We start from the raw sequence: 15508 nt of genomic DNA on the forward strand, positions 1-15508 counted from the left end.
ACTCTACCACTAGGCCACACTCTGAGCCCCTGAGTTCTATTTTAGTTAATATATTTATAACCATTTGTACACCCCCAGATATATTTATTTACAAAGCTATAGATGTGTTCTATCTACCACAAATGGAGGAAACCAGGTAACCTTTGTTTCTCTGGGTCTGTTTCATACCTGGCCTTATTTAAGCTCTATTTATTTGTTCATTATAGCCTTTGTCTGTATTTCTTTCTTTAAAAAAAAAAGTTACTGTCAGGGTGATGTACAGAGGGGTTGCAGTTAAACTCATCAGGTAGTGGGTACAATACTTCTTGAACATTGTTACCCCTTCCATGTTTTCTCCCACTTTCCCACTCCCCACTCCCCCCACTCATTTTTTTTCCCTCTCATTAGCTGCACTGTGTAGAAGTGGCCCCAAATGCACCCTAGAAAAATGCTTGCTTGCTCGACAGGGGTCAGGCATAGTGTCCCAAGCCACAGTTATGGTGAGTGGAGGTGGGAAGAGAAAGACACTAAGCAGAGTTGATCTTTGTTTAGAGATATTCTACAAGATTTTAGCAAGTTGACAAAGTGTGATTTAATTTTTTTTGGTCAGTTATGGGTTTGAACTCTAGGACTGGGTGTCGTTCTTGAGCTCTTCAGCTCAAGCCTACTGCCCTACCCCCTTGAGCCACAGTGCCACTTCCAGTTTTCTAGTGGTTAATTGGAAATAAGAGTTTCATGTTCTTTAGTGCACAGGCTGGCTTTGAACCATGATCCTCAGATCTCAGCCTCATGTGTACCTATTTATTTTTGTATCTTCCCCTTTTGTAAGGCCCTAACTAAAGACTTCTTGATTCTCTTTCACAACAAGTTGATTGGGTTCACATTCCCTTATTCTTGTACCTCGTACTCTAAACCTCTGCATACCTGCCCCTAAGCCAGGAACCAGACAACTAGAGGCAGTAGCCCTCATGCCCAATGTCTGCTGAAGATATTCAAATTAGCTAATACTAAATCTGGTTAGATTGACTGACCCAGGGAAACTACAGTAAAGCCTCCTCCTACCATTCCCTCCACTTCTGCTTTCTCCCTGATCCTGCTGCTTTCAGCTGGCTCTCGGGCTACTCCCTCCAGGAGCTGTGAGGACTGTGAGCCTAAGAACTCATTCTCCTTCCTCTCTCTTGATCTACATTTGTCTTCACAAGACTTCACTTGTGGGAGTAGGGCTAACACAATATACTCCCACTCAAATCTAAAAGGCAAGTCTCACTCAAACCATTAGATTCAAGCAAAGAAAGGACAGTGGCATCCAATACTGTTGAGCCATTTAATTGTGCCAAGATTAAACTTAATGAAATCAACAAAGGAGAATACCTAAGGAAATTTTTATAATGTCTTTTTTTCTACCAAATTTGCAGGCAAATAGCAGAACTGTTTGATCTGATTTTTATTTCATTTTCTTCCTCCTGTCCATCATCTGGCAGAGATCCTAAAGAACAATGAAAAATTACATGTTCAAAAAGAAAGCAGAGAAAGTAGAAGCAGAATAAAAGGCCTATTTAATCTTAAAATTAGATAAGAAATATTTGAATAATTGTGCTTTGCTGAGAATAATAGCATGCCTCCTGTCTATAACAAACCGTTGATAAATGTTTGCTTGAGTGAATAAAAGAATTGACAGGATTCTTTAATTGCAAAAATGTCATTAAATTAATATTAATTATGAAAAGAAAAGCTCATATAGCATATATAATTCAAAAATACATTACATTCAAGAAAGTAAGACATGCTCTTTGACGTAAGTTTACCTGTTAGGAATCCTAAAGCAGTGAATATAGTTTAGTCCAATTGTTTCTACAGATCTCCATGCACATACATTGAATTACTTTTGCATGTATGCAATTTGGGATCTGCTATAGCTTGGGTACATTTGTCCTGAAGGTTCACTAATTGGAAGCAGGTTGATGTGGTGGGAACATTAAGAGGCAGATCCTAGTGAGAAGGCACTGGGTAGCTAAGCACACTGCCCTTGGAAGAGAAGAATGTTTTTCCTGGTACTCTAACTCCATTCTCTTTTTTAAAATTATTTTATCTGGGTGCTGGTGGTTCTTGCCTACTCTAGATACTGAGGAGGTTGAAATCTGAGGATTGAGGTTCAAAGCCATCCAGGAAAGAAAAGTCCATGAGACTCTTATCTCCAATTAACAACCAGAAAACCTGAAAAGGAGCTGTAGTTCAAAGTGGTAGAGCACTGGCCTTGAGCTGAAGAGCTCAGGGACAGGGCCCAAACTCAGAGCTCAAGCCCCACAACTAAAAAACAAAACAAAACAAAAAAAAGTTACAAAAGTAAAAGTAAGGTAAACATTGTTTCCTCCTCCCTCATTTTCTCCCACTTACTCCTCTCCACTCCCTTCCCCCAAAGTTGTAAAGTTAATTTCCAACATAGTGTCTAGTGAGTGTCATTGTTGCATTGGTTTAGCTTTCCTCCTGCTGTCTCAGTGATTGGCTTTCCCTTACAAAGATCAGATAAACTTACATACAAGACAAAGGGTACCGAAAACTAAAGCAGAAAGAAAAAAAGTTGAAATGACTGCATACAAGAGCAAATTGTTTTGTTTTGTTTTGTTTTTTTAAAAGACGTTGAACACTCACTGTCTGGCTTGCCATATGGGTAATGACCTCTGCCAGTAGGTCCTCCTCAGAAGAGCTGCCCGATTCTTGACTTTCACTCTCCAAATCCTTTTTGCTTTGTAAGTTTTTGCAGTCCTGGATATTTCATTATAGTAACAGAAAATGGATTGGTGTATGTTCTAATATTTCAGCTTGATCAAATTGCAAGGTCTGAGGTATTTAACTCAGTATTAGCCTACAATTCTAAATGTTTGTGATTCTGAGAAACACTTGTTAGCTCAAGAGTTGCTTTTCTTGACATGAATCTAACTGGGGATTAAGATATTATGACATATACATCCTTCAGAGATAAAAATGGGAAGAGACCACAGCTAAAAAAGAATGTCAGGAAGAATTGCACACCAGTCTTTAGGAAACATCTTCTTTCTTACCTGTAGGGAGCCAGCTCTAATGTACAAGTTAAGAGACATAATTTAAGAATTTAAGCTAGAGTATCTATACATAAAAGCAAACAAGGTAAAAAAAAAAAGCATCCATGTATTGGAAGGAACTCAATAGGAAAAAAATCAGCCCAAATTTTTATAAATTTCTGGTGGCAATTAGCACCTAAAGTAATTGAGCAAGAAGCATTCATGACTCTAGCCATATGTGATTATAAAGTCTATATCATTGTTGTTGTTGTTGTTTTGTCCAGGAGATGGAATCAGTAAATAAACTCTAGTACCTTATATAGCTAGGTCAAAGCTTTACATTAAGCTATACCATCAGCCTAATGCATAACTTTACTTTAAAATCATACACCCTGATAGCTGGTATTTGGTGGATACACATCTTTGGTTTTTTCAGCTGAATGAATTATTCTATAAATAAAAGTCTCATGAGGCCAGACTTTATGGCTCATATCTTAGCTACTTAGTAGGTTAAGATCTGAGGATCACAGTTCAAAGCCAGCCCAGAAAGAAAAGCCTAGAGACTCTTAGCTCCAATTAGCCATCAAAAAGCCATAACTAGAGCTGTGACTCAGAGAGCACTAGACTTGTGCAAGGAAGGCTCAGGGACAGTGTCTAGGCCGTAAGGTCAGGCACCAGGGCCAACACAAGAAAAAAACTTCCACATGACAAGATTTATTTATTCGTCTTCCTCAGTTTAGCCTTCCTTCATTCTTGCCACAGATCTCAACATTCCATAAGCAAATCTTGTTAATGAACATTGGTAACTTTCCTAGTTACAAAGGTACTTTGGAGATTCTTAACAATTATCAATGGCATCATCTAACATAGGCAACTCTTCTGATCCATTCCTCATTCTCTCTTTCAGAAAATGTTCAAAACATAAATCTGATCAAATCCTGCTTTAAATTGTTGATGGAATTCACATTTCTCTTATATGAAACTCCAGTTGTCATCTTGACCCCAGTTCTTGCATTCTGTGTCTCTTGACCTCATCCTCAGCCATCTAGCCCTTGCATCAATTGGCCCTTTCTTCTTTCCTTCCCACCCCTGCTATCAATCCCATCTCAGTCACACTGATCTCTCTATGTTCCTTAAACACACAAAATTCCACCCTTTTTCTCCAAGTTCCTTCTCTCTCACCTTGGAAAGCCAGAATTCCTATATGTAGATAGAAGCATTGTATACATTTAATGCCTATTTTCTTTTTCCTTTTAATTGTAATGGTGTTATACAGAGGGGTTACAGTTACATAAGGAAGGAAATGAGAACAATTCCTGTCCAACATTTTTATCCCTTCCCTCATTTTCCCCCTGAAGCCTTCCCCCCAGCTTCCCTCACCCACAACTTGTAAAGTTCATTTCCAACACAGTGTCTTGTGAGCTGTTGTGTTGGTTCACTCTTTGTCCTTTGTCTCACAATTTCGGGATTCTCCTTCCCTTCCCCCAATCATATAAATTTATATGCAATACTAAGTATACCAAAATCAAAGAGGGGAAGGATGAAAGAAAAAGAAATAACTCCAAGCAGTGCACTAAAAAAGCAAAACAACAACAACAAAAATCTTGTAGCTCATTACGACCAGCATTATTTTATAAGGTCCTATGTATAGCAATTGAATGCTCATTTTCTTTTTCTTTCTTTTTATCTTCCTTTTTTTTTTCTTTTTGGTCAGTCATGGGGCTTGTCCTCTGAGCCTGGGCACTGTCCCTGAGCTCTTCAGCTCAAGGCTCCTACCCTACCATTTGAACCACAGTGCTACTTCTGGTTTTCTTGTGGTTAACTGAAGAGTCTCATGGACTTTCCTGCTTGGGCTAGCTTTGAACCATTATCCTCAGATCTCAACCTCCTGAGATTATAGTGCAAGCCACAGGTGCCCACCCAACTTGAATGCTCATTTTCTTGAGACACGTACATGTTAGTTTCTACAAAGAGGATAAAATGTTGACTAATGATAAAAATGTGACCCTGGAGTAACAGAGAAGTAGGGCTTTAACAATGGTGTGGTTATTTATATGACAGATGCTGTCATTCATCAGTCCATCCATTCATTCAAGTACTTTTCTGGTTTCTGTTAAATGTCTGGAACTCTGCCTGGAACTGGACATATACTAGAAAGAAAGATGTTTTATCTTCTTTCATGGAATTATAGGTATCTCTACCATTTTATCCTCTCTGTGGAAACTAACATGGAAGGCACTATATTGGCATTCTAGTTATCTTATGAGATGTTACAAGGAGGCATTTATTCTGAAGTTTCCTGGGTGCCTCAGGTTAAAGTCCTTAGCATGAGAGGATTGCAAACTGACAAGAAGAGGAAGTAAGTTCCAGTTCAGGTCAAACGACAGCTGGAGTCAATTTCAAGGGAAACCATCCCAATTCCTATGCTTAAATGTTTTCCTAACACAGATGTTCCCTTATTTCTATCGTTTTTGCCATTTATAAAGATGAGGAAAATAGAAACTTCATAATAAGACCAAAACAAAAGAGGAATAACAAGCAATAACTATGCCACAAATGGCAACATAGTATTTAAAATTGTAAAATAAAAATTTAAAAACCTACATAAGGAAATTATAATAAAAAGATATATGAAAGTATGAGAGTTAATAACTTTTAAGTAATGAAACAAAGTTTAAAAAATTATTGCAGGTTTAAAGTTTTAAAAATCAATGAGATAGGCAAGATGGCGGCGTGCTGGGAGCGTAGCATCTGCGTTTCTAAGAGCTGGGTGCTGCAGGGTTTACTATTTTGGAGTTGAATGAGCCCCCTGTCAGGCCTGTCGTTGTCCAGCGGGAATCTCTGCCGGAGAGATGGCTTTGAGTAAGTCAATGCATGCAAGAAATAGATACAAGGACAAACCTCCTGACTTTGCATATCTGGCATCCAAATATCCATATTTTAAGCAGCATGTTCAGATGAATTTCAATGGAAGAGTAAGTCTTAATTTTAAAGACCCTAAAGCAGCCAGAGCTCTGACTTGTAAGCTCCTCAAGGAAGATTTTGGACTTTCTATTGATATTCCATTGGAAAGACTAATTCCCACAGTTCCCTTGGGACTCAACTATATCCGTTGGGTAGAAGACCTGATTGGCCACCAGGAATCTGACAGAAGTACCCTCCGAAGAGGAATTGACATAGGAACTGGGGCCTCCTGCATCTACCGCTTACTTGGAGCAACTTTGAATGGCTGGTATTTCCTTGCAACGGAAGTGGATGATGTGTTTCAACTATGCCAAGAAAAATGTGGAACAGAATAACTTATCTGACCTTATAAAAGTGGTAAAAGTGCCCCAGAAGACACTCCTAATGGATGCTCTCAAGGAAGAATCTGAAATAATCTATGACTTTTGTATGTGCAACACCCCCTTTTTTGCAAACCAGTTGGAAGCCAAGGGAATAAACTCTAGAAATCCTCGAAGGCCTCCTCCTAGCTCTGTCAATACAGGAGGAATCCCAGAGATCATGGCAGAAGGAGGTGAGTTAGAGTTTGTTAAAAGGATCATTTATGACAGTTTATAACTTAAAAAATGACTGAGATGGTATAGCTGTATGCTGGGGAAGAAATGCAGTCTGGCTCCGCTCAAGAAAGAGCTTTGCATCCAAGGGGTTCCTAAAGTCACCTTCACTGAGTTCTGTCAAGGTCGGACAATGCAGTGGGCTTTAGCTTGGAGTTTTTATGATGATGTCACTGTACCATCACCACCAAGTAAACGAAGGAAGTTAGAAAAACCAAGGAAACCCATTACATTTGTAGTATTGGAGTCTATGATGAAAGATCCCCGAAAGTGGCCTCTTTGGGCTGTGAGACAGTGGAAGGAATGGTGGTGCTCACCACCTGGATAGAAAAGATTCTCACTGACCTGAAGGTCCAACACAAATGAGTTCCTTGTAGAAACGAGGAAGTGAGCCTTTTCCTGACAGCCATAGAAAACTCATGGATTCATTTAAGGAGAAGGAAAAGAGAGCGAGTGAGACAGCTGAGGGAAGTTCCACGAGCTCCTGAAGATGTCATCCAAGCCTTGGAAGAGAAAAAGGCCACCCCTAGAGAGTCAGGCAGCAGCCAAGATGTGGCCCAGGCCACTGAGGAGAGTGCCCTGTGCAGGCCTGCTCTGTCTGAAGACAAATCTGCCACTGTGGGTGGCCACTGTCCAGGCCAGGAGTCACTATCGCAAGAGGAAGCCATGGGGGATGAAAGGAGTGAGGAAAGGGGAAGGATGGCGGTTGTGGAAAGCTGTACAGGCTCCAACAATGGAGCCCAGGACCAAGAGGCATCTGAGCAGTTGGGCAGTGCTGTGGTTGAGAAGGTGAAGCATCTCCAAGAAGCAACTGGACCATACTGTTCAAGTGCTTGATCAAAGTTAAGAAGGAAGTGGAGGACGCTTTAGTTGAAATGCATTGGGTTGCCGGTCAGAACAGGGATTTGATGAACCAGCTCTGTACCTATATCTGTAACCAAATTTTCAGGCTTGTTGCCAAAGTTCGTGCATAGTTAGAGGTGTCTATGGGGCTGGAGGTGTAACTGGGTGGCAGAGTTTGCTTATGCTCAGCATGCAGAAGGTCCTAGGTTTAGTCTTCAGTACACACACAAACACACACACACACATTGAAAGAGAGAGAGAGAGAAAGAGAAAGAGACAGAGAGAGAGAAAGGAGAGAGAGAGAGAGAGAGAGAGAGAGAGAGAGAGAGAGAGAGAGAGAGAGAGAGAGAGAGAGAGAGAGAGAGAGAGACAGACTGAACAGCTTACTTTGGAAGAACCTATAGGGTAGCAAAAGGCAAAAAAGTTCCACTTCTGGTCCACTAGCACTAATGCTATCAACTTAAGCAGAAACCAGTTAATCCCATTTTAATCCCCTCCCCAACTTCTTATGTCATAGGTTGTGTAATGTTTGGGAAGAACTGTGATTGTCAATGACAAGAAGCTATCAGTAAACTCAGAAAGGATGCCAAGCTCAGTCAGGCTGGTCACCTCAGCTTTGGACTAGTTCTTTGAAGCTAGAGGGACTATTTATGATGTCTTGTCTGGCCAGTGGTCTCTATTCCCCAGAGTGCAAGGAGAGTTGGAGCTTTCATCCTTCATGAGAAGCAGTCCAGTGGGGCTGAGGCCCAGAAGGCCTCCTCTAGAGTCACCTTCAAGACTGAAGCCAGCTAAATATGATTGGTTAACCCTGTCCAGACCCCAGAGAGGAGCTGGCCCCATGGTAGCTTGCAGAAGAGTCAGGGAGAGAAGCACTAGTTAGGCCAGGCAGAAGGGCCCATCTAGGGAATGCCTAAGAAATGGTGCTCTCCTGGCTTGATGCTGCTCAGATATTGTCCATTTCAGAAGCAAAATTAGGTAAGCCACATTTCTACATGTGACTGAACCTTACCAGTGCTCCTTCCCCACCTCCACCCTGGTGAAAGTACCAGTTGTGACACTTAGACTGCTTTGTGATTTTTGTTTCAACCTGTGAAGTGGAGCTTGTTTTGTTTTTAATGTAAGAACATTCAGAATTGAAAACTCTCAATCCTGTTTGGGTCCTGGGGTTAGGGAAAATGTTTCATTGGCTTTGAGTGGGTAAGTGTTTGATGATGACATGAGAAAGGAAACAAGGTCTGCAGCTTCATGGTTGAATATATAGCCAATGTGCATGTACAGCCCTGGGCTTAGTCCCCAGTACCTCAGGATTCTCTTGTGTGCCTCATATTGCAGGTGTGAGTCCCCACACCTGGCTTCCTCTTGCAGTTATTTCCTTGAACATATGTGTGTTCACAACCACCCCCAAGTTAGAGTGGATCACCAGAAAAAGAAGACAAAAAAGAAAATATTAAGATGAAACTTTTAGTATGATTTTCTTCCAGTTTTGAAATCTATTAAGGATAAGGTTTTAAACAAAATTGTCATTTTATGGTGGCTAACAGTCTATAGATTCCAAGCTGAATCAGTGCAGGCTTTGCTGAGAGGGGCCTGAGGATTAGTAGGTCACCAAGTCGCTAGTACAACTCTGCCCTCCCCCTCCCCTCAACATAGATTGAGCAAAATTTTTCAGGCACTACTTTTAAAACATTCCTCTCTCTGTCTCTCTCTGTCTCTCTCTCTCTCTCTCTCTCTCTCTCTCTCTCTCTCTCTCTCTCTCTCTCTCTCTCTCTCTCTCTCTCCATATCTTGGTGATACAATACAGAGTAAAGGCGGTCACTATATTTCACGGATTAGCCTTTTTCAAATCAAGATGATCATTTGAAAAAATAAAAAGCACAATCATTTCCATATAATGACTCTCTATGTCCCTCTTGTTTAAGATTATCATAGCAATTTCCCCAACAGTTCACCATTTAACATGCACACCCCTACAATGTTTGCAAAGAAAAAGAGATCTCTGAACATCAGCTTTCTTATCCACCTCCCAACTTCTTAATTTAGTCTCTAACTCACACAGCATTGATACTGAAGGGGTACTTAGTCCTGAAGATGGAAATAAAGCCATAAAGCAAAGCTACAAATTCTCTTTCAAGCTATTCAAACCCTTCACTCAAGATGTTTCTTAGCCGCTTCTTTTTAGGCTCTGGCCTCTCGCAACCAGACTAAATGGGTGGACTGGTTCTTGCACAGTGTCTTAACCCAATGAATAAGCCTCTGGCATGTGTGAAGCAGCACAATTGGACAGACACAAGCAGAGGACTCAGCCATCAGAAAAGATCAAGGCATGACCAATAGCACAACACAGGTATCTGAGAATACAATCATTTAGATTTTTATGAATTGGAACTCAGAATGGTCTCTCAATGATAAATGGAAAGAAAGATAAACAATGAAATTGAGAGCCTCAAGATCAGCGAGTATATTTTTTAAACTAAATATTGACTCTGTGTGCTGTGTATGTCTCCATATATTGGTGTAGGATATGCTGTTTTAGTTACTTTCCCTGATAACTCAATTTGTATTTTTTTCTTTTTTTTATTGCACTGTATAGAGGGGTCACAGTTATATTCACCAGACAGAGGGTACATCACTACTCACACATTGACACCCCTTCTCATGTTTTTGTCTCCATTTTCTTCCCCACACCCCCTCCCAATCATCTTGTTTTCCCCCCTTTCCTTTCCTATTTCAAATAAACAAATAAATTTATATACAATATACCAGGTAACAAAGTCAGATACAGCAACAATGAGATTAACCAAAGGGCAACAAAAGAGAAGATAAATAATATAGTACATTAAGAACAACAATCACACAAAATAAAGCTCTTGTTTCCACATCCTGAAGATCCTTTCATTTAGCTTCATCCTATATGACCGTATGTGTCTAGATTTTGCCCTATTGTAATTCTCTGCTAGGAGAGTCCTAAGTTTGTACTAATTATTACAAATGAGGGAAACCATTGAGCCTATGTTTCTTTGGCTTACTTCACTTAATATGATTTTTTCCAAGTCTTCCCATTTCCTTACAAATAGAGCAATGTCATTCTTTCTGATGGCAGCATAGAATTTCACTGTGTATAAATACTACATCTTGTTGATCTACTCATCAACTGAGGGGCATCTGGGTTGGTTCCATATCTTTGCTATGGTAAATAGTGCTGCAATGAACATCATGGTGCTTTAGTTCAAGTAGTTCTACTACTTTTTGTAGTAGAAATTTGGGGTGGGTGTTGTGTTAACCACAGAAATGAAATTGTTCAGAAATGCATAGGGCCAGGAGTTTGACCTAGTGATAGAATGCTTGCCTGGCATGCATGAAGATCTGGGTTCAATTTCTCTGTATCACATATACAGAAAAAGGCAGAAGTGGTGGTGCTGTGGCTCAAGTTATAGAGCACTAGCTTTAAGGAAAACTGAAAGACAATGCTCAGGCCCTGAGTTCCTGCCCCAGGACTGGTTTAAAAAAAAGCATAATAATTGGGGTTTTTGTACTAGGAGAAGTTGAACTTGAGTCTTCACACTTGCTAATCAGGAGCTCTACCACCTGAACTACAACCCCTGTCCTTTTCATTTTAGCTTTCAGCCAGAGATGCTCCTCTTGCTGCCTCTTGAGTACCTGAAACCTCAGGCACATGCCACTGCTCCTGCTCACTTTGTTACTTTTTAAAGCCAAGATTATTGAGGCACAACCTTATTTTCTCTGAATACTAATTAATATAAGCATATTGTATAGGTCAACTCTAGTTTTGCTATTCATATAATCATGTATTTATTGGAGTCTGTGCGCTATTCTTACACATCCTTGCAGTGACAAGCTGCTGCCCCCTCGTTACCCACCTTGTTCCCTAGCCTCGTACCTGAATCTGAATCTCTATCCTGATAAAGGAGAGAAACAGAGTGTGATATTCCCCCTCAGACAAGATCTTTTTATGTAGCTCAGGCAGGCCTCGAACTCACAATCTTCTTATCTCAACCTCTTCAGTATCAGGACAACAGTCATGTGCCATCAAATCCAGAGTGAACAGGAAGATTTTGACTGATTCTTCTCACTACTGCTTCTGTTTCTCTCACCAGTGCAATCACTGCTGCTGTATAATCAGTGCTACTATGTTCCAGGGTGTGGGCTTAGGAAATCTTCCAGGTTGCCTTGGTTTCTTCTATGAAAACACCAATAAATACAAGTAGGCAAAGCAATAGACTAAACTAATGTTCAAATATTCCCTTAATTACCTCAATTGGATCAGAACACATTGTCTTGGTGTGGAATGCCACAGTGTTCATAAACATAAAAATTATGTGTTAGTTAAAAATATTTAATTAATTACACAGGTGGAAATGCTAACCAGCATGGTTTCATCAGTGTGCATTGTATACCTGAGTGAAATTATCACACTATGTAATCAAAACATATACAATTAAAGCAATGGTTAATGCAGACATACTTTGAGACACTCGTCTGGGTTAACAACACACAGTCATGAATCCAGTTTTCAGATGGGAAGTGGCTGCTGATATCAGGTACAAAGATTCTGAAGGTGGAAGAACAAGCTTGTTGAACTTCAACAGAAGTGAAAATAATGCCTTAGAAGAGAAAAAAAAGATGGAGGGAGAAGACTGGGTGGGAATTTTCAGGAAGTCACAGGTGAAGGAGCTGGCGTCTGGGAGAAACAGAACAAGGAGGTGAGAGGCCATCAAAGCACCAAGTGAATTCTTCCAGTGGCCATGCACTCATGTATCACAAGCACTAGTTAGGAGAAGCACACACAATGAAGAAGCTCAAAAACAGAGCCATACCATCCCCCAGACAGAGGCACTAACATATGCACAGAGGTGTGTGTGTGTGTGTGTGTGTGTGTGTGTGTGTGTGTGTGCGCGTGTATGAAAACAAATGGATTTATAAATGGCTGGTGGGGGTGCTTAAGCTGAGATCTATGTTACTCCGATGGGCCAGTGGCTTGTGTGAGAAGAGCTTAAGTGCTGAAATCATTATTATTAACTAGTTGTCCTCTTTAGAAAGATTTACTGCTTAATCTTAACCGTAGCTTATTTAAAAGATATAAAGTCACATTTTGGCCTGGTAAAGAGCTAAGTGGTGATTGTTGAGGAGTACAAGAGGTGAATCTTATCATTAATATTTTGACTAGTTCTGCTTGGCTTGTGCAAAATTGCACCTCATTAACAGGACAACACCTTCACAGTGCTGTAACAGTTAATTCTGTAATTAAATTGTCCTTCAAAACCTGCAGATTTCACCAACAGTGCTCTAAAGCATTGTTACAATTCCATTCCTAATAAACACTGAACACACCAAATGTACTTCTACAAACATCACACAGCCACATTCTATAAGCAATATGATTGTTCTTCGGCTCATTGAATAGGAATTTTCTAACAAAGATCATATTAATTCAAGCAAGCATGAAGCAAAATGATTTCAGACTGAAAACAGAGATCTTCTTAATCAAAAATAAGCTCATATAAAGGAAAAAAACCTGTTAAAGTTAGAACAAAATTAAAATTTGGTAATTTCAGTAAGATAGCAGGATTTAAATAAGGGATATTTATACATTATAGTGACTATATTTTACAAAAGCATGTTTTATTGTTTTATATTTGAAAATTGCTAAATTAATACTTTAAACATTCTCACTACAGTGAGAAGTATGTGAATCAATGCATATTTTTTAGCCAGTTCTCCCCAGATCATACACCAAAACAGCACACATTCTATTTGAAAATTAATGAAGCCAGGCATGGAGGCACATGTTTTGATCCCATCACCCCAGATGCAGAAGCAGGAAGATCTTGAATTCAAGGCCAGCTTGGACTATACCAAGATTCTGTCTCAAAAAAAATAAGACAGTGATATAATACAACTAAAGGAAATTACAACCTGATATATATATAGATAGATAGATAGATATGTAGATATAGTTTGGCATATATATCACATTATTTCCCTACCATACATATCTGTGTATATATGCACATGTATATGTGCATGTGTGTGTATGTGTATATATATATGAGAAATACTAGAAAGCCCTGCTCTCAAAAAATTCTGAGCATAGTTTTGTTTTCTGTTATTTTATCATTTTGTAGCCTTTCAGTTAAGAACATCTAAACAAAGACTGCCTGAACTTTCTGGAAGAAATAAGAACTGATGATTTAATGTGATTTAGTGAATCAAGTTGTTTCTTTGGATGAAAGTTGGTATACTCATGGCCTGTGACACCCAAACAAGTCTGTCCCACCCACGTGCCTCTCACTCTAGCATAATTGTCTTGGCTTCCTTATAATATAGCACGCAGGGTCTTCATAAAAGCCATGCTCCCCAAGCATGCCGTCTAAGGTCAGGTTTAGAACCACACAATGCCCCTTGATACTGGCCAAGGAAAATCACAAGGAAGGTCAAATATAAGAGGAGGAATAGGGAGTGGACGTGACCATACAGCGAGGAGACAATTTGATGGCCATCTTGAAAAACAATTGAACACATTGGGTAATTTTAAAGTAGTTTCTAGTGGGCTAGAAACTAGGGGGCTATCATTCACATTTCATGGCTTAGAACATAGTCTAAGTAAAAAGTACTGCCCATAGCAATACTGCCCCTACCTCAGAACAGAGGGCAAGAGATTGAAGAGCTAAAATATAGCACATTGTCAACACACCTAAAACTAATGTTCCTGTGCCTTTGTTGCTGAATATGATTCTGGTGTCTAGACAAAAAATAATATTTTAAAGACATAATGATTGCTTCTTAGGATAGTCTGCAACTTAAGACTTAAAGAAGTCTTTGGTTAGTACAAGAAATCCCATTATGAAAAATAAAATGAAGGAGCTATATGTAGTAAGTAGATAGATTCTGTGTACTAGTGGTATATATTTCTGTTATTTCTAGTATTTTATTCTTCCAGATAATGTGGAAATAGCAATCCACAGGTGGATGTGCTTGTATGAATTATTTTGGATGACATATGTAAATCTCAGAGTTGTGTATAATATCAGATATTGTCAGATGCATAAAACTCTCCACTGTTTGCCAATTGTGTTATGGAACTTAGTCACTTTTCTCAAACTGGTAGATACTAAATTAAAGATGGATATTCCTAAATAGAATATTTTATAGCATTTTTATTAAAGAACTTAATAAACTTGATTTTTACATCATATTTCAAATGATGTGTTTAACAAGCAAGTGTTCAAGAAGGGAATCTCTATATGCAATCACTGGCACTTAGATTTTAGAACATAATTAAAATTAGGCTGAGGGTTTAAATGTCATGGATACATATTACTCTATGAAATAAAACATTATGTCTGTAGAGTCATAAATTTTATGTCTATGTAGTTGTGTTTATACTTCCAATACCATGTCCATAGCATTGGGTATGCAAATATTGAGTCCTTACTCTTGTACTGTGTGGATCCAATAGCCCCATATTAAGGCTACCATGCGCCTTTTGTTCCTGTCTCACTCAACATGATTCGCTCTAGATTCATCCACTTCGCTGCGAATGCCATTATTTTATCTTGTCTGTTGGCTATGTAGAATTCCATTATGTGTGTGCGTGTGTGTGTGTGTGTGTGTGTATGTGTGTGTGTGTGTGTGTGTGTCACATTTTTTTGTATGCATTCATCTGCAGTAGGGCATCTGGGTTATTTCCATTGCCTGGCTATTGTGAATAGTGCAGAGATGAACATAGCTGAGCAGGTGTCCTTATCGTATCCTGGGTTATGATGTTCAGGATAGATGCCCAGGAGTGGTATGGTGGGATCTTAGGGAAGATCTCTAAATAGAATATTTTTAGAAATTTGTATTTTTATAAAAATCATTGAAGTTCAGCCATTTTTATCCTATTCATTGAGCATCCTGCTTTCTTCTTTGCCAAGAAAGTTGTTTAATTTTGCTTTTAGTTTTTCTTAGATAATGACATATGAGATTATATATGATACAAATATCCTTTGATCATTAACCTTTCCTTCTTTCTTTCTTTTTATTGTGGGTCATAGGGCTTGAACTCTGGGCCTGGGCAATGTCCTTGAGCTC

General features: G+C 39.3%; 1 long non-coding RNA gene and 1 pseudogene across 1 annotated transcript in view; one reads left to right on the forward strand and one right to left on the reverse strand.

The window, feature by feature from the left end:
• Nucleotides 1-1350: 1350 nt before the first annotated feature.
• LOC150058777 (uncharacterized) overlaps nucleotides 1351-15508 on the reverse strand; it is a 65395-nt gene continuing 51237 nt past the window's right edge. The window contains exons 3-4 of the long non-coding RNA XR_016536557.1: nucleotides 2629-2742; nucleotides 1351-1465 (exon numbers count right to left, since the gene is read on the reverse strand). This is a non-coding gene — a long non-coding RNA (uncharacterized LOC150058777). The remainder of the gene's footprint in view (nucleotides 1466-2628; nucleotides 2743-15508) is intronic.
• On the forward strand, nucleotides 5870-7548 carry LOC150058778 (RNA N(6)-adenosine-methyltransferase METTL16 pseudogene; annotated as a pseudogene).

This window comes from Megascapheus bottae, chromosome 9, assembly GCF_031878675.1.
Source record: "Megascapheus bottae isolate mThoBot1 chromosome 9, mThoBot2.hap1, whole genome shotgun sequence".
NCBI classification, from domain to species: Eukaryota; Metazoa; Chordata; class Mammalia; order Rodentia; family Geomyidae; genus Megascapheus; species Megascapheus bottae.